Source organism: Chiloscyllium plagiosum, unplaced genomic scaffold (genome assembly GCF_037043375.1).
Source record: "Chiloscyllium plagiosum isolate Xiang-an unplaced genomic scaffold, Cpla_swu_hap1 HiC_scaffold_21, whole genome shotgun sequence".
NCBI lineage: Eukaryota > Metazoa > Chordata > Chondrichthyes > Orectolobiformes > Hemiscylliidae > Chiloscyllium > Chiloscyllium plagiosum.
In genome coordinates, this window is record NW_028270159.1 from 10527428 (window position 1) to 10553934 (window position 26507).

Sequence of the window (26507 nt, forward strand, 5' to 3'; positions counted from 1 at the left end):
TGTTACAGCACAGGAAGAGGCCATGTCGCCTTCATATCTGCATAGGTCTCCAGCTGAATATTTCACCTGGTGCTATCCCCCACACATTGTTCCCATGACCAGGTAACCCAGTTCCCTCTTCAGTATCCAGAATGAACCTGTCTCTGCAAACCTCGCACCAAAGTATACAGGATCTTAACCACTCGCTGTGTGGAGATGGTACTCCTCAGGTCTGTTTTGCCACTTACCTTGAATCTGTGCCCTCTCACTCAATCCTTCCATCAATAGGAACAGTTTCTCACTATCCACTCTGTTCAGACTCCTCTTGATTTTGAACACTTCGATCAAATCTCCCATCAGCCTTCTCATCCCCAAAGGAAACTTCTCCAGTCTGTCCACACAACTGAAATTACGTTCATTTCGAAGAAGGGTCACTGGACCTGAAACATTAACTCTACTTTCTCTCCCAATTTTTTTTTTTGTTCATCCACAGGATGAGGGTGTCACTGACTAGGCCAGCATTTATTGCCCCAAGTGTAACACAGCCTGCAGTAGCCACGTTGGTCTGTGCAGCCACCTATAGATTCAACCTGAGAGTCATCTTTGTCTGATAGGTACTACCAGTGATTTCTTGCCCATCCTTAATTGCTCATAGCACAGTTAAGAGTCAACCACTTTGCTGTGGGTCTGGTCATGTTGTATAGAGACAAGAAAAACTGCAGATGCTGGAATCGAAAGTAGATAGGCAGGAGGCTGGAAGAACATAGCAAACCAGGCAACATCAGCAGGTGGAGAAGTCAGCATTTTGGGTATAAGCCTTCTTCAGGACCTGAAGAAATGTTGATTTCTCCACCTCCTGATGCTGCCTGGCTTGCTGTGTTCCTCCAGCCTCCTGGAGTCAGATGTAGGCCAAACCAGGTAGGAATGGCAGTTTCCTTCCGAAAGAGGATTAGATGGGATTAGCTGAAAATTGGCAATAGAGACATGGTCATCATTCCATACTTAATTCCAGATTTTTATTGAATTCAAACTCCACTATCTGCTGTGGCCAGGTCATTAGCTGGTTCTCGGAATTTACTGCCCAGCGATCATACCACTAGGTCTCATCTCCCCATGCAGACCTGTTGAGTGCCTCCAGCAATTCCTGTTTTTGCCTTAACATGTCATTTGCTAGCTCCAGCCTTTCCCGGTGGGACGCAATAATATGGAAAAGCCGAATGAAATGAAGTCAGTAAAAGTAAGAGCTGTGTCATTATTGAGCGATCAAATGCTAATCCCAGCACCTGTTCATACAAGCACCTGCGATATCAGGAGGAAAATTAATAAAGATGAGAGAAAAAAATAAGTGACAATTCAAAGTTGGGTCTATTTTGGTTTCAAATTTTTGATTTTGAAAAAAAAAATTTTCAATGCATGGATAGGGTAAACAGATAAGGTCTTTTCCCCCAGGTGGGGGTGCCCAGAACTAGAGGGCAAAGGTTTAGGGTGAGAGGAAAGATTTAAAAGGGACCTAGGGGGCAGCTTTTTCCTGCAGAGGATGATGCATGAATGGAATGAGCTGCTGGGGAAGTGGTGGAGGCTGGTACAATAACAACATTGATAAAGGCATCAGGATAGGTACATGAATAGGAAGGGCTTAGAGGGATATGGGCCAAATGCTGGCAAATGGGCCTGGATTAATTAAGGATATCTGGTCAGCATGGACGAGTTGGATCGAAGGGTCTGTTTCTGTGCTGATCACTATGATTCTATGTGTTTATTGATTGTATATGCCTATTAAGCTGTTAGTAGAGATACTTTACAATGTGCATTTATTTGGTTTAGAGACGTCAAATTTTAATCTTGTTGGTAATTTAGTGCGATTAAGGCTCTACAAGTTGGGGAAATTTGTAGCTTCAACACAAGGGTAATGTAGGAAGGACCGGTCCCTGTGCAAGAGCCCCAGCTATCATCTAGCAGGAGAAATATAGCTCAAAATTAGGGGGAAAATGCCTGATGGATGACAAGAGAAAGCAAGGAACTATTAATGAAAATATGTAGCGAGGGCTGTCATATACTTTGAGGAACTTGTGCTCCAGTGTGGGATGCAAGTAGGAATGTTTTAAAATGACTGTTGCGTTACTGATGGAACCTTGTACAGCATATTATACCAGAGTGTTTCAATTTAGATCTCATGCATATTTAAAGGTGAGTCATTGAAAGACTTGGAACAACTCCTTCATTTTTAGAAGACTCCCAGCACCCCAATGAAAAATTTGTAATACAAAAGCAAAATTCTTTCAGAGACTGGAAATCTGAAGTAAAAATCAAACTGGGATATTGCTGAAAAGAGAGATGCTATCAGAGCTTTCCATCTTTCACATCTCAGGACATCTGCAAGAATGTCAAATTTCAAACAATGGCTACAGGTTAGAGTACTAGATGAAAAAGGTGCTGATTGGTTGGCACATCGGCTCTGATTGACTAAGACATCTGCTTTCTTCAGAGCACAGAGCCTTACAGGAACGCAAGCTCCCAGGTGCTTCAAGAAAGCTACAAGGCCTGAACATGTTTCGATTGTTTACAGAGAATGGGTCCTTGCTTATGAGTGTGCACTAGCAAGTGTAAGTGCAGCATGTTACTTACAGTTTGATTGATTATCTTAAATTAGATTATCAACAACAGAAAATTCCAGAAATACTCAGCAGATCTGGCAGCACCTATGGAGAGAGAAACAGGGTTAGCAATTCAGGCTGATGACCTTTTATCAGGACTCTGGTGCGGCCACATCTGGAGTATTGTGTGCAGTTTTGGTCGCCATACTATAGGAAGGATGTGGAGGCACTGGAACGGGTGCAGAGGAGGTTTACCAGGATGTTGCCTGGTATGGTAGAAAGGTCGTATGAGGAAAGGCTGAGGCACTTGGGGTTGTTTTCATTGGAGAAAAGAAGGTTTAGGGGTGACTTGATAGAGGTGTATAAGATGATTAGGGGTTTAGATAGGGTCGACAGTGAGAATCTTTTTCCACGTATGGAGTCAGCTATTACAAGGGTGCATAGCTTTAAATTAAGGGGTGGTAGGTATAGGACAGATGTTAGGGGTAGGTTCTTTACTCAGCGAGTCGTGAGTTCATGGAATGCCCTGCCAGTAGCAGTGGTGGACTCTCCCTCATTATGGGCATTTAAGCGGGCATTAGATAGGCATATGGAGGATAGTGGGCTAGTGTAGGTTAGGTGGGCTTGGATCGGCGCAACATCGAGGGCCGAAGGGCCTGTACTGTGCTGTATTGTTCTATGTTCTATGTTCTATGTTCTATGTTCTAGGACAGTTCTGGAAAAAGATCATTGATCTGCAATGTTAAACTGCTGCCTGACCTGTTGAGAATTTTCTGTTTTTATTCAAGACTTTATAAAGTTCCTGTAAATGTGGGTCTCTTCCAAGCAGAATGTTGATACAGTTTGTGATGTAGATGGAACTAATAACTCAGGTTTAAAGGCTCATTTACTCATTCCTACTTGTGGTGGTGGAGATACCCTGGCCACAGTTATGAGAGGTAGCCTATATGTAAGGTTGGGTTGTATGTGCAGCAGTATGGTATTTGTGGTGAGATTAACAGCTAACATTTTGTTCAGTTAGACATAAGAAGACAAAGCTGTATGATGATGCTATAGCTTTAAGAGGTGTGTTTTGTTCTGGTTCCTTTTAGAGAGAGACTGGGGGACAGGCACCAAGCAGTCTATGAGAAGATAAACAACTTGTGAAGCCTTGGGTATTTGTTTAAAGCTGGAACAATAAAAGCAGCCTGAGTGGGTGTAGTCAAGCTCCCACCTACAGAACCAGGGATTTTCAGTTGAACTTTCAGCAGTAACTGTTGGCGTTTTGAAGAAGTGAAAGCTGCTTTTTTCCCTCTCTCTCAATTAAAGCCATAAGCTGGAGTTCTCTTTCTGCGCTGCTGGATTGCATGTGGGATAAATCTATTTTCTGAACTTACCTTTTGCCAAAGCTGCATTTATAGGATATTGAATATTGGAACAGTTGTTGTTCAGTATTAAAATAATCTTTATTCTGTTAAATTTTCCAATAGAGTTAAATTGATCCCAGCTCCTCTTTCTTTTGTTGTGTTTTAACTACAGTGTGTGAATAATTGAGTTTTGCTTAACATTGAGTAGTTTGACCAAGCAAATTGCATTTGGAATGCAGTACCTCGCATTTACCTTTAAAATAAGAAAAAGTTAGGGTTTAGTCTACCTTATTAAAATATTTTGAGGTGGTCTAGTCTGGTCCATAACAGCTGTCTTTGGCTTTTGCAGAAAGAGGAGGGTGTAATGATTTAAAACATTCAATATCTTTGCAAGGCCTTCTCGGGGTACAACCAGGAAAAGCAAAGCAGTAACACTTGGAAATGGAGACAGAGGTCATACTGCAGCTTGGTTCTGAAGTACAAATGGCCAGTCCACAATGGGGTATTGTGGCAGTGTCCCTATCTCTGAGCCAGGACACCTGAGGCACAGCACCACATTTTTGAACAGACTGACTCAAAAATATCCACGAGTTGGGCCATTTTGTCTCATGCAAAGGTTTTACAGGTTTCGAGGCCCGAGTTTCTTCAACTTCTGTTGTTATTGAATGAGACGGATGCCCAGTTACAGTTCCGTCTGAACCCTCCAATGCTTTCCCCTAGAGGAGCCGGACATACGGAATGGACAAAAACACGAGAGAATCAATCTGGATAAATATGAATACTGGGAAGGGGAGGGACTATATTAGGATAGAATGAGATGGAGGCACTTGTTCCTGTTCTTGAGACATGAGCATTGGAACAGAATCTGAAAGATGGAAGGTGAGAGGTAATGTGAGGGAAGATGAAAGCTCTGCTGGTCACATAAAAGAGGTGAATATATAGAGCTAAGGGTAATATTGCAGATGATCTATGGATAGAATTGCTGGCCGAATGAACTAAGTGATCCTTTCATAACTTTTATTTGTTTAAGTTGCAATGCATTGCCTTTTGGTATTTTAGCTGTCTCGTCATTAGCCATTCAATACTGTAGAATATGTTGCTTGAAAAGCTCAGCAGGTCTGACAGCATCTATGAAGAACACATCAGAGTTAACATTTTGGTCTGATTTTTCTTCATAGCTGCTGTCAGACCAGCTGCTGCCGAACTTTTCCAGCAACTTTTGCTTTTTGTTTCGGATTTATGGCATCTGCAGTTCTTTCGGATTTTACTATAGAATAGTGATGTGCAAATGAAGCAGGGCTGACAGAAGGAAAAAAACACTTTCACACAGCAAGTAGTTAGGGTGTGGAATCCCCGAAATATGGGGAAGGTAGATTCAATTGAGGCAATCTAGAGAGTGTTGACCTTTTTTAAGACAGTAGTGGTGTGCAGAGATGTAGAGAAAAGGCATGAGATTGGGACCAGATAATGGAGCTGGAATAGATCATAGAGCTAGTGCAGGCATGATGGGCCAAATGGCCTCCTCCTGCACTGTAATAATTCTGTGATAATTCCAGTCTGACACTCAAGCGTAGAGCCGAGGAAGTGCTGTACTGTCACTAGAGACTGTCTTGTGGTGAGCCATTAACCCAGGACTCTAGCTGTGTTTTTAACAGGATCCAACAGCATTATCTCAAAGTAGAGGGGGTGTTCTCCCCAAAAATATAGCAATAATTTATCCTTCAATCAACGTCAGTAAAATGAATAATCTCATTTTCATTACATCATATTTTTGAAAGCTTACTGCATGCAAATTGAATGCATCATTTACTATTTCATGACTTCAAAGGTACTTCATTGGCAATCAAGTGCCTGGGTCACTCTGGGGTCATGTAAGGTGCGATATAAATGCAAATCATTTCTTTCTACGAGAGACATGTGTACCTATAACATAGATATTCTCTTCACAAATAATCATTTGGTAATGCACAACTTGAGTAATGCTGAACAGGACATGGTTTGTTGAAGATTTTCGGTTTGCATTCATCAGGACTATTCACAAGAGTACAAATTCAAAGGGAAAACTATCAATGATGCTGCTTGTGAAAGGAAAGTGCTGAATGGTTGGCAAGTAGACCCTGATTGGTAGAGGTATTGTCAAGGAGATGCGAAGGATACAGGGTTCAAATTTCACACCAGCCCTATGGTTTTGCTCCTTATGACTCAGGGCCACGTGGTGCAGTGATACTTTCCCTACCCTGAGCCACAAGGTCTGGGTTCAAGTCCCACTTGCTCCAGACATGTATCATAAAACACATGAGCAGGTTGATTTTCAATATCTATGATTATTGCTACAAAGCATGTAACACATTATATGTGAAGGATCCTGTGGTCAAAAATCTGGCTGATTATGATAGAATTTAAGAGGGTCTTACAGCACGCAGGTAGCATCTTATCTTGGGGCCAGGAGGTCTACGTGCATTCCCCATGGGCTCTGGAGATGTGTCATAATATGTCTGAACAAATTGAGTATTAAAAAAAGTCATTATGCTTCTTGCTTTGAGGCATGTTACTCTGCAAAAAGTTTCAGGTTCAAATCTCAAACTAGCCCAGAACTGTTGCCTTAGTGATGATGATATCACTTGGTTTTTTTGAAGAGAGGTGGTAAAGGCAGAGTTGCTGAAGAGTCTAGTTGAGCAATGGAAAGGGAGTGGCCAGTTCTCCTAGTTCAGTTTTGTTTTCTAGTTTGTTTTTAGCAGTAGCAGTCACAAGATGTGAGAGTCCAGGGGAGTTGCAAGCTTCAGTAACAAATTCCTTTGACTTTCTTCTGAAATCTCTCTCTGGATGTGGTTCCCTCCTGCCTGTAAGAATCTGTGTTTGAATTTACCTTTTTACCAAGGGTTGTGTTTATGGGATGTTACTGTATTGGAACAGTTAATTAGTAAGAGTTGCTGTGTTGGATTGGTTAAAATTTCCAGCAGTTAGATTATTCTAAATTCTGCTTTCTTTCGTTCGTGTTTCAACTGTTGTGTTTAAATAAATTCTGTTTTGCTTAAAGCCGGGTGGTTTGACCAGCTACATCACTCCTGCAGTATCCACTTCACATCTACCTTTAACATCAGAAAAAGGTAAGATCTGGGCTACCTTTTCAAAGTATGTTGAAGCATTCTGGCCTGATCCATAGCACCTTTTAATTATAACAGGTTAGTTAATTTTTGTTTAAAACAGTGAACAAGTGGTACTGAGATGTGTAGCTATTTGGTCAATAAGTAATCAATAAATTGGCTGGTGTGCGACTTGGTGCTTTAAGGTGCTCATGTTCCCATTCTTCCCAGTTAGTATAGATTGCAAGTTTAGTAAGACCGACCCATCGAATCCGCACTGAAAGAAATTATTAAAAAGGAAACAGTGACTTGGGGGTTAATTCATCAATGAGTTCAATCCCAGTTTACCACTGACATAACAGTCAGTGGCCATGTTTGGCCACTCACTGCCGGGCTCCTCCACAGCAGAAAGATCTGGAATGCCACCAAGGGTTTCTCCAGTGACACCATTCCCCATTGTGTACAGTTCGGTTCAGTCCTTTACCCAACTTACCAATCACTTCCAAGGTTCAGTGATGGACCTCATTTCTGTCTTTCAGGAGACCTTAGGACCAGAAGCTTTCTTAATCCTCTCCTACATCCTTCTATCCAGAATTCCAGGACTCTGAAGCAGATTGCATGTTCCTGCTGGGTTTGACCCAATGTTGGACTGTCCACTGAGGATTGATTCTGTAAGGTTTGTGAAGGTTTGTAGTTCAGGTTGAGGTTTAGGGTGTAGGTTTGCTCGCTGAGCTGTAGGTTTGATATCCAGAGGTTTCATTACCTGGCTAGGTAACATCATCAGTGGCGACCTCCAAGTGAAGCAAAGCTGCTGTCTCCTGTTTTCTATTTATATGTTTGTCCTGGATAGGGTTCCTGGGATTTGTGGTGATGTCATGTCCTGTTCGTTTTCTGAGGGGTTGATAGATGGTATCTAGATCTATGTGTTTGTTTATGGCGTTGTGGTTGGAGTGCCAGGCCTCTAGGAATTCTCTGGCATGTCTTTGCTTAGCCTGTCGCAGGATAGATGTGTTGTCCCAGTCGAAATGGTGGGTTTTTTCCTCCGTGTGTAGGGCTACGAGGGAGAGAGGGTCATGTCTTTTTGTGGCTAGCTGGTGTTCATGTATCCTGGTGGCTAACTTTCTTCTTGTTTGTTCTACTTGATGTTTGTGGCAGTCCTTGCATGGAATTTTGTAGATAACGTTGGATTTGTCCATGGGTTGTACTGGGTCTTTTAAGTTTGTTAGTTTTTGTTTGAGAGTGTTGGTGGGTTTGTGTGCTACTAGGATTTCGAGGGGTCTTAGTAGTCTGGCTGTCATTTCTGAAACTTCTTTGATGTATGGTAAGGTGGTTAAGGTTTCTGGCTGTGTTTGGTCTGCTTGTCGTGGGTATAGGTCAGCGAGCTAACCTATACCCTAAGGATTGATTCTGTCAACTCTGATTGCTTCCCAATCCTGTTTACTCAGAGCTTACTCACGATCACGAGGGCCCACTGCTCAACTGCAGTGACTAGCTTCATTTCAGTCCAACAAAGGTCAAGCCAGTTTAACATTCTAACCTCTTTTCCCTTCTTGGTAATTGTGGTGTTGATAGCTGACTTGGCACAGCTAACATTTTCAGGGAAGGCAATCTGCCTCATTTGTTATCTACCAAATAAGGTTTCCTGAAACATTCCTGAGGATGTTGATAGATTTCTTTTAAAAAAATGATTTGCAGGGTGTAAGACTTGCTCATTCTTAATTGTCATTGAGAGGTAGTGCTAAGCTGCTTTCTTGAACCACTGCGTTCTCCTGGCTGAGGATGAGCTTCTAGGACTTTGACCCAGATGATGGAACATGGTGGGGGCTGGTGTGCAACTTGGAGCTTTAAGGTTCTCCTGTTCCTATTCTTCCAAGTTGGTATAGATTGCAGGTTTAGTAAGACCGATCCATTGAATCTGCACTGATCCTCTGAAGAGCATAACCACACATTGTGTTTTACCATGGCTAACCTACACACTACAGGCCAACTTTATTTCCCACCCCCTTTAACAGAGCCTAGCCTGCACAACATTGGACTGTCAGCAAAAGCCCACACAGACACAGGGAGAGGGAGAATGTGTAAACTCCACACAGACGGCATAGTGGCTCAGTGGTTAGCACTGCTGCCTCACAGCACCAGGGTCCCAGGGTTCGATTCTAGCCTCGGGTGACTGTCTGTGTGAAGTTTGCACATTCTCCCCGTGTCTGTGTGGGTTTCCTCCAGGTGCTCCGCTTTCCTCCCACAATCCAAAGATGTGCAGGTCAGGTGAATTGGCCATGCTAACTTGCCCATTGTGTTAGGTGAATTGGTCAGAGGGAAATGGGTCTGGATGGGTTACTCTTTGGAGGGTCGGTGTGGACTGGTTGGGCTGAAAGGCCTGTTTCCACACTGTAGGGAATCTAATCTAATCAGACAATCACCCAAGGCTGGAATCGAACCCAGCTTCCTGGTGCTGTGGGGGCAGCAGTGCTAACCATGTCACCCACTGGTGCCTTGGTTAAATTTCAGCAGTCCATCTCGGTACAGCGAACGACATTTAAATTTGTCCATTCACTTTAGTCATCTTTGATAATGTCTATCTCTGCATTTTCTAGATCAGATTACATGATAAACTGAAAATAAATTCATGAGTCAGGTGGAAACACGTAATCAGAGTTTAAGATCTGTGGCAATTGAAATGCAGAAATTTCTCTTGTGTTATTCATATTGAAACAGTGAGTTGTATCTGTTCCTGATATGAAGTGCTGGAAATGGGATTAGAATAGTTGTTTTGATGCGATAGGCCAAAAGGCCTTTTTGTGTCATGTAGATCTCTATGACTGTATTGCCCTACCAAGAACAAGGAGCTCCCAATGGCATTGCCCTAGGAACTGTTGGATCATGCCAACCTCTCCATCCTGCCAAGGTGTAGATAACCCATGAAGGAGATAGCCCTTTCATGAAACGCTCAAGCATAGTCAGGAATGCTTCAGTCTCTTGGGTAACCTTCACGTCCAAGGACTTGTAAAAATTGGTTCACATGAATGTCCTCCGCCCAGCCATCTTCTGCTGCCTCATCAATGACCTTCCTTCCATCATAACACCAGAAGAGTGGTGTTTATTGAGGGTCCTCAGACAGCATCTTCCAAACCCACAAACACTTCCATCAAGAAGGACAAGGGCAGTAGATGTTTTTTAGATTAGATTACTTACAGTGTAGAAACAGGCCCTTCAACCCAACAAGTCCACACCAACCTGCCGAAGAGCAACCCACCCAGACCCATTCCCCTACATTTACCCCTTCACCCAACACTACGGGCAATTCACCTAACCTGCACATTTTTGGACTGTGGAAGGAAACCGGAGCACCCGAAAGAAACCCACGCAGACACGGCGAGAATGTGCAAACTCCACACAGTCAGTCGCCTGAGGCAGGAATTGAACCCAGGTCTCTGGCGCTGTGAGGCAGCAGTGCTAACCACTGTGCCACCGTGCCACCCACATGGAAACAAGACCTCCTGTAAGTTCCCCTTCAAGTCACTCACAGTCCTGACTTGGAAATATATTGCTGTTCCTTCATGGTCGCTGGGTCATAATGCTGGCAGTCCCTTCCAAAGGGCATTGTGGGTCACCCTACAGTACGTGGACTGCAACAGTGCAAGAAGGCAACTCACCTTCTCAAGGGAAGGGGAAATAAATGCTGGCTGAGCCAGCGATGCATATATTCCGTGAGGGAATTGAAAAATGGTTGAGGAGATCTCTTGGCCATTTGGTTTGTTTGGTTTCCTGGTCATGAGCCATTATGTAACAAAGAGCAGTGTTTTTTTTTACGTCTTGATGAGTAAACAATGTGTTGACAGGGCTGGAAGGCAACTGATATCTGTATTGCAGACCAATATTTACAGATCCAACTGAACACACACAAGATAGAAAACATTGAAAGCTTTGTGAATCCTATCCTTCGACACACGCAACATAAAATCTGGCGCAGGAAATTAGGCTTATGATGCATTATCTTATTCAAATAAATTGCCTTGTTACCTGGGCCTAGTCTCCGTGCTAGTATTCATTTAACAGGAGCCTGATGGCTGGATGGCTTGAACAGGTCATACTCCTGTTTCAACAAAGCTTGCTACTTAATTGCACACTGCAACATTTTCAGAGACACTGAATTATATGTGGATGTCATTTCTATGCGATGTAATGAAATAATAAAGATATTTTATGATTCTGGCTTCAGAATTAAGTTAGACTTGTACAGTATTGATCGCTGCAGTGACTAATATTCAAAGCATCTGTTTCTTTTCACCCTTTCGACCCCATCCTCTCTTGTGAAAGCAGTGATTCATTCTGGGTGTCACCTGCTTTGCAGTTTAAAACAGTTGCTGTTCACCATCAAACCTTAACCAAGTGCATAGAAAGTTGCAGAATTTACATTCTAGGCTATAGACAGCATAAGAACCAGTCACTGAGTCTTTTCTGGTGTTTATGCTGCAGATGAACGTCTTGTTGTGCTATCTGATTTAACCTCATTTCATCTAATCCCACACGATCTAAAGCCTATCACCATGACGTTCTGACACAGACTTATCTGACTCCCTCTCAAATGATTCCACGATAAATATTTGTTGGTTAGTGCAGAAATTGAGTATTGCTAAAAAGAGACAATTTAAGGTTATCAGTGCGCATGATTCATTTGGACAATCTGAAAGTTACATATTTTCAAATACTGAACCCTGCTCTATGTAGGATTTTGTCCCCACATTGCGCCTTTCTTATTGGAGGAAGAGTTCTGGAAATTAACAATCCCTGCTGCATTCTCCATGGCAACCCTCTGACCAATCAGTCTTCCTGCCTTGTCTGTGTTTAATCAGCTAAGATTGACAGTTAACAGTTCCTGCTGCATCTTCACACCAACCATGTTCCAACCAATCAGCACCCTCTTCACTTGCTGTAAAAATGTATCATCACCTTCTGAATTTCCTTTCTTGTGAGTGGGTCCTGATGAGTGCAAGACCGAAAAAGGCATTCACTTCATATCACATTTTAACAATGTTTAAGTTTTTTAAATGATATTTGCCTTAACGCTAACTTTAAAAAGCCCATGAGACCAAGCCCTCAATTGTCACTAATTTGGAGAAAAGAGTCCGTGGCTACAAAACTAGGTACAACTGCTCAGGTTCTAATATTATTCTAGTGAATTACTTTTTCCCTTTGTGAAATCATCATAGAGTCCCCACAGTGTGGAAGCAGGCCATTCAACCCATCAAGTCCACACCGACCCTCCGAAGAGCATCCCTCCAGACCCATCCCATCCCTGCATTTCCCAAGGCTAACCCACCTTGCCTGCACATCTCTGGACACTATGGGCAATTTAGTATGGCCAATCCACCTAAACCTGCACATGTTTGGACTGTGGAAGGAAACCGGAGCACCCAGAGGAAACCCTCACAGACACAGGGATAATGTGCAAATCGCCCAAGGCTGGAATCGAACCTGGGTCCCTGGTGCTATGAGGGAGAAGTGCTAACTACTGAGCCAACATGTTGCCCATATGGTCAGCTCAGTTGGTTGTCCAACTGGTTTGTGATCTGGAGTGTTGCCAATAGTGTGGGTTCAATTTCTGCACTGGCTATTGTCGTTATGAAGGTCCCACCTTCTCAAGCCCACCCCTCACCTATGGTATGATGACCATCCAGTTAAAATCACCAGCAGTCATCTTGCTAATGAATGAGACTATGGTGACTTCACATTTTTATATGTCTTTTACAATACAGAGCTGTTCAAGTCAAATATATCATTACAGGTATGGTTTAACGAAAGTTTTATATAACTTTTCTGCTTTCAGTCCAGTTCCTCCAGAAATAAACTCCAGTATTTGTTTTTTTTAATGGTCTTTTTAACAATGTTAGTAGACATTTGACTGAATTGGTTTGATCTCAGGCAGGGAGATTCGTTGAGTGGTTGAAACCATGGTAGTTTTCCCACTGGGTGCCTCACATTTCTCTTCCCAAAGTGTATTCTCTAACATCCACTTTAATCATCAACAATCTACATTATACAGGCATGTTGGTGATCTTTGGTAATCTACATTTAGTAAATAATATCTTCCTTCTCTCTCATCTTGAAAGAAATGGGAACAGCATTAGGCCATTCGGACCTTTGAGCCTACTCTGTCATTTGATAAGATCATTTCTGACCTGATCTTGGCCTTACATCTATTTTCCTGCCTGCACCTCTCCACCCCCTCTCCAAACCACAAACCCCTTATTCATCAAAAATCTGTTTATCTCAATTTTGAACATATTCAGTGACTCAGCTTCCTCCGTTTCCTGTGGGAGAGAATTTCAGAGGTGCACAGTTCCTTAAAAGAAGGCTTTCCTCCGCATCTTTGTCTTAAATGGAAGCCTCTTATTTAAAACTATGCTCTCTAATGCTAGAACTCCCATGAGGGGAAACTTCCTCTCAGCAATTATTCTGTCAAGCCACCTCAGAAATTTGTGTTTTCACTGAGAGATCATTTCTCAACCATCTAAATGCCAATGAGCATAACCCCACCCGGCTCTCCTTGCCTCATAGGATAATCCCTTTATTCCATGAATCAGCCAAGTGAACTCTCTCCGATTAGCTCAGAGAAGGAAAATATTGAGACTACAGGATAAATCTCCCTTGTGGAGCAGTTTAAGGCCACTGAGCAGGAATCTTATTCCTTGATAAGAAGCCACACTAGTTCAGGACCAACCCTTTTTAAACATTTTTGATAATATTAGTTGTGGGAGTGAAACTTTCTGATTATGACTTCTACACTCCTCTCCTGAGTAGCCATTTGCCCCTCTGCATCGCTGCAGCTCCAATGTCGTTACACTAAATTTATACACTAATGGGCAGCTTCTAAGCAATCACCACAAAAATCAATAAGTGATTTCAAGAAAATAAAGCCCTGCTGATTGATTTCCAGCCACTATCTGTCTCAGCCCATATAAACATGGAAGTGGTTATGGGAGCAGGGAGACTATGGGAGTGGGACACATTGCTGTAAAACGGTGAATTGACATTACTAATAGCCAATAATGTTACTGTTTGCTCCAAGCAAGTACCTAATATTTTCTTTACATGTTAAACACACAGTATTAATGGAAGCCTTTGCTTTATATATAGTTAAAAATGTGAGTTAATTACGATGTCTGATAAATAATAAAAATAGAATAATGTTTGAGCCCTGTGTACCAGACAGTTTCAATAAAATCCTCATTGACTGCTTACAAGTAAGATGCCTATCGATGTGTTACAACAACCCTTGGTATTGCTGAATGAGAGTTTTTCCAAAGCATCTTTCCCCCTTAACCTTCACTCATCTGTCTTTCAGTTTATCATTTGTTTTGGAAATGCAGTCATTCATTTGACAGCTCTGTAGTAGTTCATCATATTACTCAGTACGAATGATGAGATTCTGTCTTACAACATGCTGTTTACCTCAGGGTTGCCTCCTAGGTGTGTTTCATTGTAACATTTTTTTCGGCCCATTGCAAACACTGTACATTACCGCACCTGACACCATTCTTCATTATAGTTGTAAGACAGTGCCATTCATAACGTGAATTCCATTGGCTTTTTAATGAGTGTCATGACAATGATTCATTCCTGGGGAAGTAATTTCAGTCCTATTATTTCTTGGGAGGATAACTTGATGGATGAGGTGAAGAAGATTATGCCGAAGATCAGTCATGCACTTGACAGTATATATTAGACTTCTGCCCTGCCCCACTTAGCCTGTCCAAATGGTTAGCAGCTGCAGGAAAAATAACAGTTGTGGGTGAGCTGTCTTATTGCCTTCTGTTAGCAGTTTAGTGTTGTATGTGACAGTCAGACTGACCTTATCTTGTTATCTTGAGGTCTCCACCATCAAAAATGCTAATCGTTTCTCAGTCAGTTTGCTTCACTCCAGTGTGTGCCATCTGCAAGATGCATTGCAGCTTGGCTCCTTGAATTGTACTTTTCCAAAACCACGATCTTTCTTAGTAGGACAAAGCCAGCAACCAGATGGGGTCACCTGCAAATTCCCCTCTAAGGCACACACCATCCTGAGTTGAAACTATATCACTGCTTGTTCACTGTTGTTGGATCAAACTCCAAAGATTTCTCCCTAACAGCCCTGTGCATGTACCTACATCATATGGACTATAGTGCTTCAAGAAAGCACCACCCTCACAAGTCAAGATATGGAAATAAATACTGCACTTCCAAGTGACATTCACATTGCATGAATGAACATCTCCTCGTTATTTATGTGCTTACTCAGTGAACCCATCAAGCAAGGTGAATGAGATCCTTGAAGTTAAAAAGCCTTCACGTTTTACTTTTCAGAGGCTTGACTGGTTGATGTAGTGAGTCACCTGACACCTCGCCATGAGGCATTGTGTTTACCACCAGAGAGGGACAACATGTGCGCACTCCCACCGTCACAATGTTGTCTTGACAACACAATGACGTGCTTTCATCCAATCGCTTCCTGGTGTTTGACAAAGATGAGAAAATATTTGTCACTTGTTCAAAACAAAAAGTGATGACTCTACGTGTTAAAACATATTCGATATGGATCACAACATCATGGAAGCATAACTTACAACATAGCAGGGAGGCCATTCATCCCATCGTGTCCATACCTGCTGACAAAGACAATCCAGCCTAATTCAATTTTCCAGCTCTTGGTCTATAACTCTGTAGGTTGTAGGTTTTTTTATTCATAAATGTTGAGTAATTGGTAGGGTTGGATGGGTTTCTCTTCGGACGGTTGGTGTGGACTTGTTGGGCCAAATATCCTGTTTCCGTACTGTAGGAATCTATGATTCTATGAGGTCGTCCCTGGCTAGGCCACCATTTATTGTCCATCCCTAATTGCCCAGAGGGCAGTTAAGAGTCAGCCACAATGTTGTGGGTCTGGAGTCACACGTAGGCCAGACCAGGTGAGGCTGGCAGTTTCCTTCCATAAAGACATCAGTGAATCAGATGACTTTTTCAGACAATCAACCATGGTCATCATTAGACTCTTAATTCTGGATATCCAAGTTTTTCCTGGGTGTCGTGAAGGTTTCTGCCTCCATTATCTTATCAGGCATTGATAATTCGCTATTCCAGATCTCTACTGCCATTTAGTGATCCCATATCTCTCAAATCTTTCTTAACCTTCTCAGACATAGCCCAAACCTATGCTTTCTTGTTATAGACCCCTCAAGCAAGACAAGGAGATCGTCCTACCCACTCTATCTGGGCCCCTGATAATATTTATAAACTTCACTTTATCGCTGAACTTTCTGCTCTGGATTGTTAAGTTGTGAGACCTGGGGTCAGGTCAGTCTTGCTGAATGATAGGGCAAACACGAAGGGCTAAATAGCCTATTCCTCTTCCTATTTCTCAAGTTTAATGTGATGCAGAGAGTTGAGACAATTCTGGCTTTGCAAATCTGAGCTGGGTACAAAAGCTGAAGAAGTTGGGCGACTAATTCGAGGAACAAAACCAGAAATTGCTGGAAAAGCTCAGCAGGTCTGGCAGCATCCATGGAGAGAAATCAGAGTTAACATTTCAGGTCAAGCGACCTTTCCTTAGAACTGACCCAAAATGGTGAACGTTGATTTCTCTCCACAGATGCTGCCAGGCCTGCTGAGCGTTTCCAGCAGTTTCTGTTTTTGTTTCTGATTTACAGCATCTGCAGCTTTTTCCAACTTTTGTATTAATTCCAGGGTTCTTTAGGAGTCAGGCTGGGCAATGAAAGTATGAGCGAGGAGGCTGCTGGGTGCAAAGGTGTTCTGGTATTGTGTTGATTTTTTTAAACACCTCCAGCCCTTCGCCCTGACATTTTCCCACCTTCCCATTCAGTCTCCATCCATGCCAACACGTGACACCTCATGCCCTCCCATCTGATCCCATAATCCTTCATGCTCTGGATGCCAACCTCCCTCTACCCACCCACCTCCAATGGCTGTTTGCAGTTTCAATGCACATCTTTGTAAATCTGCATCCTGCACCATTTCTTTATAACCCTGATGCAAACTTGGTGCCAAGCCATGTCAGTCTCATGCTTCCCATCCAGCATCCTTTGACCCTGCACCATCACCCTGTCTCCGCCACGGGCAGACCTTAGAATCCACGCTGAGATAAAATTAAATAATAGTCTGAAGTGTCTAGTGCAGACTTTACTGTAGTTATGATGTCAACTGATTGTAATACTGGGCTAGTCAGATGCAAAATAAATCATAACTTGATAGATTTCTTCCTCTTGACTACTAAGCATGTTTAGAGTGAACAAATTGATTTTCCATATTCTATCTTTTCACCAAACTTTTTTTCTGGCTGCTCTTCTAACCATCTTATAATTCAGTATGAAAAATGTGTTGCTGGAAAAGCGCAGCAGGTCAGGCAGCATCCAAGGAGTAGGAGAATCGACGTTTCGGGCATAAGCCCTTCTTCAGGAATGTAATTCAGTATCCACTGTTTTGTTTCCACAGATACAAATATAACAGTTATCAACATGGTTTTGCCTTTCTGTTATACTAGAACCCTGTCATAGAGTTATAGAGTCCTACAGCACAGAAACAGGCCCTTTGGCCCAAACTGGTCCATGCTGACCAAAATGTCCACCCACACTGACCCTGTTTCCCTGCACTTGGTCCACATCTTTCTAATTCTTTTCTTTCCATGTATTTGTCCAAATGCCTTTTAAATGTTGTTAATGTATTTACCTCAACTTCCACTGGCAGCTCATTCCATATGTGTACCAACCTCTGTTTTAAAAAAGTTACCCATCAGGTTCCCTTTTTTTTCCCGCTAACCTTAAACTGATGCCCCCTAGTCCTCAATTCCCCAACCCTGGGAAAAAGACTATCCATGCCTCTCATGATCTCATACAATTCTATAAGATCACCCACTCAGTCTCCTACGCTGTTAAAAAAAAGGTCCTAGCTTATCCAATCTCTCCTTGTAACGCAGACCATTGAGTCCAGGCAACATCCTTGTAAATTTCTTCTGCACTCTTTCCAGTTTAATAACATCCTTCTTATAACAAGATGACCAAAACTGAAGATGATACTCCAAGTGCAGCCTCACCAATGTCCTGTACAACTGCAAGATAACTTCCCAACGTCTATACTCAATGCCCTAACTGATGAAAGTGAGTGTGCCAAAAGCCTTGTTCACTGTCCTGTCTATCTGTGACTCCACTTTCAGAGAACTATGAACCTACACTCCATGATCCCTCTGTTCCACTACACTCCTTAAGGCCCTACCATTCACCATGAAATTCCTACCTTGATTCGACTTTCCAAAATGCCTTTTCTCAGCCCACTTCCCCGCTGATCAAGGTCATGCTGTAAGTTCTGTTAACCTTCCTCACTGTCTATAATACCGCCTATTTTAGTGTCATCAGCAAACTTACTAACCATGCCTTGTATATTCTCATCCAAATCATTGATATAGGTAACAACAGCAATGGGCCCGACATCGACCCCTGAGGCACTCCATTAGTCACAGGCCCCAGTCTGACAAGCATCCTTCCACTATTACCCTCTGCTTCCTACCATCAAGCCAAATGTGTGTCCAATTTGCCAGCTTGCTCTGGATTCCATGCAATCTAACCTTCTGGAGCAGCCTCCCATGTGGAACCTTATATAAGGCCTTACTGAAATCCTCGTCAACCTTCCTGGTCACTTCATCAAAGAACTCTAACAAATTTGTGAGACATGATCTCCTACCCATAAAGCCATGCTGTCATTAGGGTAACAGCAGTTTGCCCCCCCCCCCCCCCCCCACTTGTTTCTAATGCACTGAACTATTCACCTCAAGCTCTACTCCCATTAAAAAAGTATGTATGAACAAATGTCCAGACACAAAAATGAAAAGAAGACTATTTGTTCCATTCTTAGCATGTGCGAAATAGCAATACAAATCATACTTAAAGAAGTTAAAACAGTTATAACTTCTCCACTTTAGAATCTAAGTTCCGGAATAATAAAACATCATGAATCTTCATTATACTATATTAAATAAGACTCTCATTCATAAAACCCCATTCACCACAGTTAAATTCTTTGACTACTTAATCTCTTAGCATTTCAGTCAAATGCATAATCCCTTATAAAAACAAAACTTTGATTCACCGCAAATCCTTTATCATAAAGAAGCATTGGATTTAATCGTGCCATTTCAAAATGTCTGTTAATTCTTGCAACTATCAATTGCAATGTGAAAAGGCAGTCATCCTGATAATGGGCAGTTATTAAATCCGTCATGCAGCATTAATCCACTCATGGCAATCCTCAGACTTACTGTAAACAGATAAAGTGAAGTAGTAAGCAAGGATATTTTTAGCACTATAGTTTCACTTTCAAATATTTAAAGGGCAGGTGATTTAAATAATTTGACAACTTGATGTTCACTTTTGATAGTTCCTTTTGAACTTTCCTTTTAACAGTTCCATTGACATTATACACCTTTTACACTCAATGATCTGCAGTTTTAACAATCCCAAGAGACACTTATCACTCCCAAAGATGTCCAACACCATGTCCAAAGGAATACTATACCTCTCTACAAGGGTAATTCACTTCTCTAAAGGACTCTATAAAACCTCCACCTACTAGGCCTATTCTGTGCACATCATGTTTCTCAAACCAAGGTCAGTAAAATCAGACATGACTGGAGGTAGCCACCTGTAAAAAATCAATGTTAAATGAACATGCATGAAATGTGACCTGTCCCCCACCATCTGCAATATAATGGTGGTAGTGATTCCATTTATTCTCAGAATTGAATCCAGCTCTGCATAAACAAAAACCTGACCAAATTTATTTTCAAATGTGCTTTTTCCTTCAGTTTGAGTCCTACAAATAATTCCAGAGATGTTCTTCCTTTTCCTGTTAGTTTTGGAAGTGAGGGGATCTTGCACAGATAGCCAAGGAAGGGTTCTGGCCTGCGATAATTCAAGTCCTTAGCAAAGAATGAACTTGCTTTTATATAGCGCCTTTCAGCAGCTCAGGGCACCTATCCTCCAATCTCTCTCTAAAAGAAACCAAGACAACCAAGACTAACCGCCAATATCCATTACAACATCACTACAACATCACTCCATATTTACCTGGACTATACATCCTAGCAATCTGCTACCTGTAAAGACTCCATCCCATTCTCCCAGTTTCTCCATCTCCATTGCATTTGTTTTGATGATGCTACCTTCCATAGGGGTGCACTTTTCCTCAGCTGAGGATTCCCTACCACCGTGGTTGACAAGGCCCTCAGTTAAATCCCACCCATCTCCTGCACTTCAGCCTCCACTCTTTCTTTTCCCTCAACATTGGTAGGGTCCCCTAATCCTTACTTACCATCTCACCCGCATCCACATTCGAAGGATCATTAGCCGCTATTTCCATTACCTCCAGTTAGATGCGACCACCAGACAAATATATTCCCCACTCGTCCCTTGTCAGCCTTCCACAGGGATCGTTCCCTCTGGGACACCCTGGTCCATTCCTTCTTCACTCCCAAAATATCCCCACATCCCCACATCATCTTCATGCAATTGTTTACTTCCTCCCTCCTCAATATCCAAGGCTCTAGATATACCTTCCAGGTCAAGCAGCCCTTTACCTGCATTTCACTTAATCTGATCTACTGCATTCGCTGCTCGCAATGTGGTCTCCTCTTCTTTGGGGAGATGAAATGAAGTCTGGGCGACCGTTTTGTCGAACACCTGCGCTCTGCCCACAAAAATGACTCTGAGCTTCTGGTTGTCTGCCACTTTAATACCCCATCCTGTTCCCTGTCTCTGTCTCTGAGACATCTCTGTCTCAGGCTTGCTGCATTGCTCAAGCGAAGCCCAGTGCAAACTGGAAGAACACCTCCTCATTTTCCATTTGGGGACCCTGCAGCCTTCAATATTGAATTTTATAATTTTAGGTCCTGAGCACCTTCTTTCACATCCTTTACTCACCCCTACACTTAGACCTCATCACATGGACTGCTGTCTGCACAGCCAATGCATCTTCATCAACTTATGGTCCCCTTTCGGGACACTTCTTTCTCTTTAGCTTGCCACTATCCATCCCTTTGTCTACCTAACTGTCTTTATCTTCCTGTTGGGTTCTGTCTCCACCTATCACTTACTCCTTTAACCCCGTCCCTCCCATCTCCTCTGCCACTACCCCCACCTTCACCATATGTACCACCTTTCTCTAGCTACCATTAATGGTGAAGGGTCTGTTAACTGTTAACTCTGTTTCTCTCTACACAGGTGCTGCCAGACCTGCTGAGTTTCTCTGGCAATTTCTGTTTTGTTTTCAGATTTCCCGCAGCCACAGTTTATTTTACTGCAGTTAAACGATTTGGATTTTTACCGCCAATATAAGATTGACCCCTGCCCTATATTTTTACATGATTTCATTTCACCACAAGTTTTCTATGATGGATATCAAACTGTGACGTTTCCTGTATCTGCTGGGAAAATAAAGTACTAGCCCTTGAGGTTAAATGTTATGAAGCTAATACTTTTTATGCCCTAGTTTTCTCGTCATTGTAAACATATTTAGCAAGTTGATACAAACCAGCATGGTTAAAAATACAAGCTTTGAATTAACTTCAGGAAGAGCACTTGGGATCAGTGAACCTAGACTGCCCAAGAATTATGACATTGTTTGCATTTTTTTTGTGACTTGAGCAATCTTGGTTCTGTGTCAAAAGGTTTTGGTCCAAGTATCATTTCATAGCCTTGATCATGAATATCCAGGCTGACTCTCCTGTACAATACTGGGGGAGTGCTATACTGTTGGAAATATAGCCCTTCCAATGAGACAAAGGCAGATGCATGGGAATGCTGCCACTTGCAAGTTCCCCTCCAAGTCACACTATCCTGACTTAGAAATACAATCTTTGATCTTTTAACATCAAAATTCTGAAGCTCCTTTGTAACAGTACTTCCAGTGTTTCTACATGATATGGACTGCAGCAGTTCAAGAAGCCATCTTTTCAAGGGCAGTTAAGGATGGGAAATAAATGCTGGCCTAGCCAGCAATGCCCATATTAAGTAATTGAATAAAGAATCCTTCAACCCTGGCAAAATTCTTGTAAATCTTTTCCGAACCCTTTCAAGTTTCACAACATCATTCCGATAGGAGGGAGACCAGAATTGCACACAATATTCCAAAATTGGCCTAACCAATGTCTTGTATATGTTCTTGAGTGTTGATGGAGCTGAATCCTTTGGGCAAGTGGAGTATATTCCATCACATTCCTGACTTGTGCCTTACGTCTGGAAGTTTAGAGGTAGGTTACTCACTGCAGAATTCCTGATTTGGAGATGCCGGTGTTGGACTGGGGTGTACAAAATTAAAAATCACACAACACCAGGTTATAGTCCAACAGTTTAATTGGAAGCACACTAGCTTTCGGAGTGACGCTCCTTCATCAGGTGATTGTGGAGGGCTCGATCGTAACACAGAATTTATAGCAAAAATTTACAGTGTGATGTAACTGAAATTATACATTGAAAAATTGATTGTCTGTTAAGCCTTTCATCTGTTAGAATACAGTGATAGTTTCACTTCTTTCATGTGTAAATCACAAACATTGTTACAAAGGAGCTTCAGAATTTTGACGTTAAAAGATCAAAGATTGTATTTCTAAGTCAGGGTAGTGTGAGGGGAACGTGCAAGTGGCAGCATTCCCATGCATCTGCCTTTGTCTCATTGGAAGGGCTATATTTCCAACAGTATAGCACTCCCCCAGTATTGTACAGGAGAGTCAGCCTGGATATTCATGATCAAGGCTATGAAATGATACTTGGACCAAAACCCGAGAATGCAACTTTAAAAAAAAAGGTTTTGTGATTTACACATGAAAGAAGTGAAACTATCACTGTATTCTAACAGATGAAAGGCTTAACAGACAATCAATTTTTCAATGTATAATTTCAGTTACATCACACTGTAAATTTTTGCTATAAATTCTGTGTTACGATCGAGCCCTCCACTATCACCTGATGAAGGAGCGTCACTCCGAAAGCTAGTGTGCTTCCAATTAAACCTGTTGGACTATAACCTGGTGTTGTGTGATTTTTAACTTTGCAGAATTCCTGGCCTCTGAGTCCTGGTGTAATGCTAGTCAATCTACACTGCCCTCCCTCCAAGGTAATTTCATCCGTCCTAATGTGCAATGCCTCAAAATGCTCACAGTACCCTAGATTCCTTAGTATGGAATCCTATCCTCAGCTCCTGCTTCTGAATCACGCTGTATCCCTCTTACACATTCTCGAATTTGATGATAATATTAGAGGAGGTAATGGCTATAGCAATGGTCTTGTGGTCTTATCACTGGAGTATAAATCAGAGACCTAGGGAATGTTCTGGAAACCCAGGTTTAAATTCTGCCATGGCAGATGGTGGTATTTGAATTTAGATTAGATTAGATTACTTACAGTGTGGAAACAGGCCCTTCGGCCCAACAAGTCCACACCGACCCGCCAAAGCGCAACCCACCCATACCCCTACATTTACCCCTTACCTAACACTATGGGCAATTTAGCATGGCCAATTCACCTGACCTGCACATTTTTGGACTGTGGGAGGAAACCGGAGCACCCGGAGGAAACCCACGCAGACACAGGGAGAACGTGCAAACTCCACACAGTCAGTCGCCTGAGGCGGGAATTGAACCCGGGTCTCAGGCGCTGTGAGGCAGCAGTGCTAACCACTGTGCCACCGTGCCGCCCACAATAGGAATAATCTGGAATTAAATGATGACCACAAAACTATTGGGGAAAAAAGCCCCATCTGGTTCACTAATGTCCTTTCGTTTCTAATTTCTTTTTAAGAATGGAAATCTGCCATCATTACCTAGTCTGGCCTACATGTGACTTCAGACCCACAGCAATGTGGTTGACCCTTAACTGTCCTCTGAGCAAATTAGGGATGGTGTTGACAATGCCCACATCCTGCAAATGAATTATACAAAAATCAAAACTCCTCTGAACACAAACTCCTCGTTTGTACCTCTGGAGGTGAAAACTTTCCAGCTTAGGTCTTTGATATGGAGATAATAAGCACCAGCTTTGATGATCAATTCATTCCTCACTCTCTCTGTCTTACCTCACACTGGAAAGCTGGGAATCAGAGAGAGGTGTTAAAAGCCAGGACAACAACCTGTGAACTGAGAAAGGGTGAAAGAGCTTGAATAGATAGAACAGGTTTGAAGCTTATTGACCTGGTCAGATGATTGAATATTCCACAGGTCGCAATAGCTCATCTGCTGCTGAACACTTTGGTGGATGTTCTGTCAATTGGGACACCTTCAACGCCTGGCAGTGAGTTAAGGTGTGGGAAAGAGAGAAAACATTGGTGGGAATGAAATCAGAAATTATCACAGAATGTTTCTGGGGCAGAAGGAGACTCTTTAGAATGATAATATGGCAGTATTCCATTACAAAATCAAACTCTCTGCCATGAGGTTAAAAAAAAGGACAATTTAATACATGGAGCGTTGTGATTATATTCATCATTCTGTTTGATAGTAGATGGACACAGTCCTAATGGGACAGACTGTAATCCAGTGATTGAATTGTTTTCTGCTGAGCTAGAAAGTGGGCTTCCAGCCAGTGTCATCCCTGCCCCCTCTCATTATCCAATGGTGGCTGATGAATAGGTTCCAGCTCCCAGTTAACGTTGAGGACAATGAAACCCTGAATGTCTGGATGAAGAGGCCAGGCACAGAATCCTTTCCTGGGGAGTGCGCTTTGTTGGATTTTATTACCTCTCAGAGTGTCCAAAAAGATAAAGCAAAATTAAAAAATAGAAGCAAAGCCATAAAACATATATTGGTCTCCTTGTGTCTGTGTGCATGTACAAGCCTGTATATATAAGTGTATAAAACATGTTGGTCAGTTTGACAGATAATAATTTAATATAACATAAAAGATAATATTACAAAGGCGATGTAACCTCATAGCTCATACATCAAGGTCTGAATGGCTCAAATGCAATATAGGCTTCACTATATGTAACCCCCGGGGACAGGTTCAATCCTAACTCCTCCCCACTGCCACTACACTAGGAAAATGTTCCTGTACACCTGAGTCTGTGACTTTTATTGAAGTGTCGTCTCTGTAAGAAGCTGCTGGGTTCAACCTCACAGTGCAAGAAGGGGACAGTGCTAATATTGAACCAGCTTTCATCCCACTTAACTATAAAACACCTTTCCTCCCCCTCACCCTCCTCCCTGTCAGATCTGTGTCTGCTGCAGACTGCCCAATAACAGGTTAACTCCGGTCTCCCTGAGCTGCTGAGCATCGAGCAAGGGAGGGCTGCGTGGACGAGACCACCCAGTTTGTCCCTGCCACTCACTCCACACTCCTTCAGCACCTCAGATTGAACAACTTCACCCCAGAGGAGAGAGGGGTTCACTTTGATGTTGATTGCAAAATACAGAAGATGTGACGGTGTGCACTCCTCCCATCCCTAATCCTCACTGTACAGGTAAGTGCATGCTTTATCAACTCACTTTATGTCCTGAAGAATATTTTTCTCTGCAATGTACAGCTCCAGACTGAACTAAAATTCTCATTAAACCCATGAGATTTGCTGCAGGAATACCATCTGTGACAACATGCACTCCATGTGCAGGGAATGAATACTTCATACATGGTGATCGCCTCAAAATGTGTAACCCTTTGCATTCTAAAGTGTTTATTTAAAAATCAATCTCATTATAATCTAAACTAAAAGCAGCAGTCAGTGTTATCTGATAAAGCACTTGGGGTTATAAGCCATTTGTAACGTTGGTTATTCTGAATGAACATTCTTCATTAAACAGGATTGTTTCTGTCTAAGCCATTATAGCCAGCACCATCTAATCACATTTAAATACTTCATTTATATTTGTTTTTCAGCTGCATGGATTCAGAGAAAATAAACAACCTTTTTGTAAAATATATGTTTTGTCAATGCATAGATTTCTTTTATTTAAAAATTGGGGCTGTCCAATCTGAAATAACCTGACAAATGGCATTAATATTATTGCTTTAGTCCCACATTGCTAACCACAGGGAGAAAACCAATGATTCATTGATCACTGTCCATTCTGGTTGCTTTGTGTTTAATTTTTTTTCATCGCTGGCACACATTGGTGTGTGTGTGTGTGTGTGTCCATCACTGTGCCTGTATGTGTGACTGTCAGTGTGCCTGTATGTGTGTCTGTGTGTCTGCGTATGAGCGTGTGTGGCTTTGGTTGGAGGTTTGTTGATATTTTGCTATTTTCTTTAAAAGTCAAAACTGGTAACAGACATTGGGATTAATCTGGGAGTGAGTAGAAAATGCTTCAAGTGTTTGCATGAACTGTTCCCCAGGATCTCAAGTGTCTTCCCATTTAAAAAGAAAGAATTGCATATATGGAGCTGCTGTAACCTCTTCACAACCAACTAAGTACTTTTAAATTGTGCTACTGTTGTAATGAAGTTGATCCTGCAGCCAGTTTGAACATAACAGGCTCTCAT

At 42.2% G+C, this 26507-nt stretch overlaps 1 long non-coding RNA gene across 2 annotated transcripts in view; it reads left to right on the top strand.

The window, feature by feature from the left end:
• The first annotated feature begins 6964 nt into the window (after positions 1-6964).
• Positions 6965-26507, top strand: part of LOC122564958 (uncharacterized) — a 50290-nt gene continuing 30747 nt past the window's right edge. The window contains exons 1-2 of one of the 2 annotated variants that reach the window (XR_015760683.1): positions 6965-7026; positions 25242-25491. This is a non-coding gene — a long non-coding RNA (uncharacterized LOC122564958). Of the gene's footprint in view, positions 7027-22036; positions 22289-25241; positions 25492-26507 lie in introns of those variants that run through there. The other variant, XR_015760684.1, reaches the window with a different exon arrangement.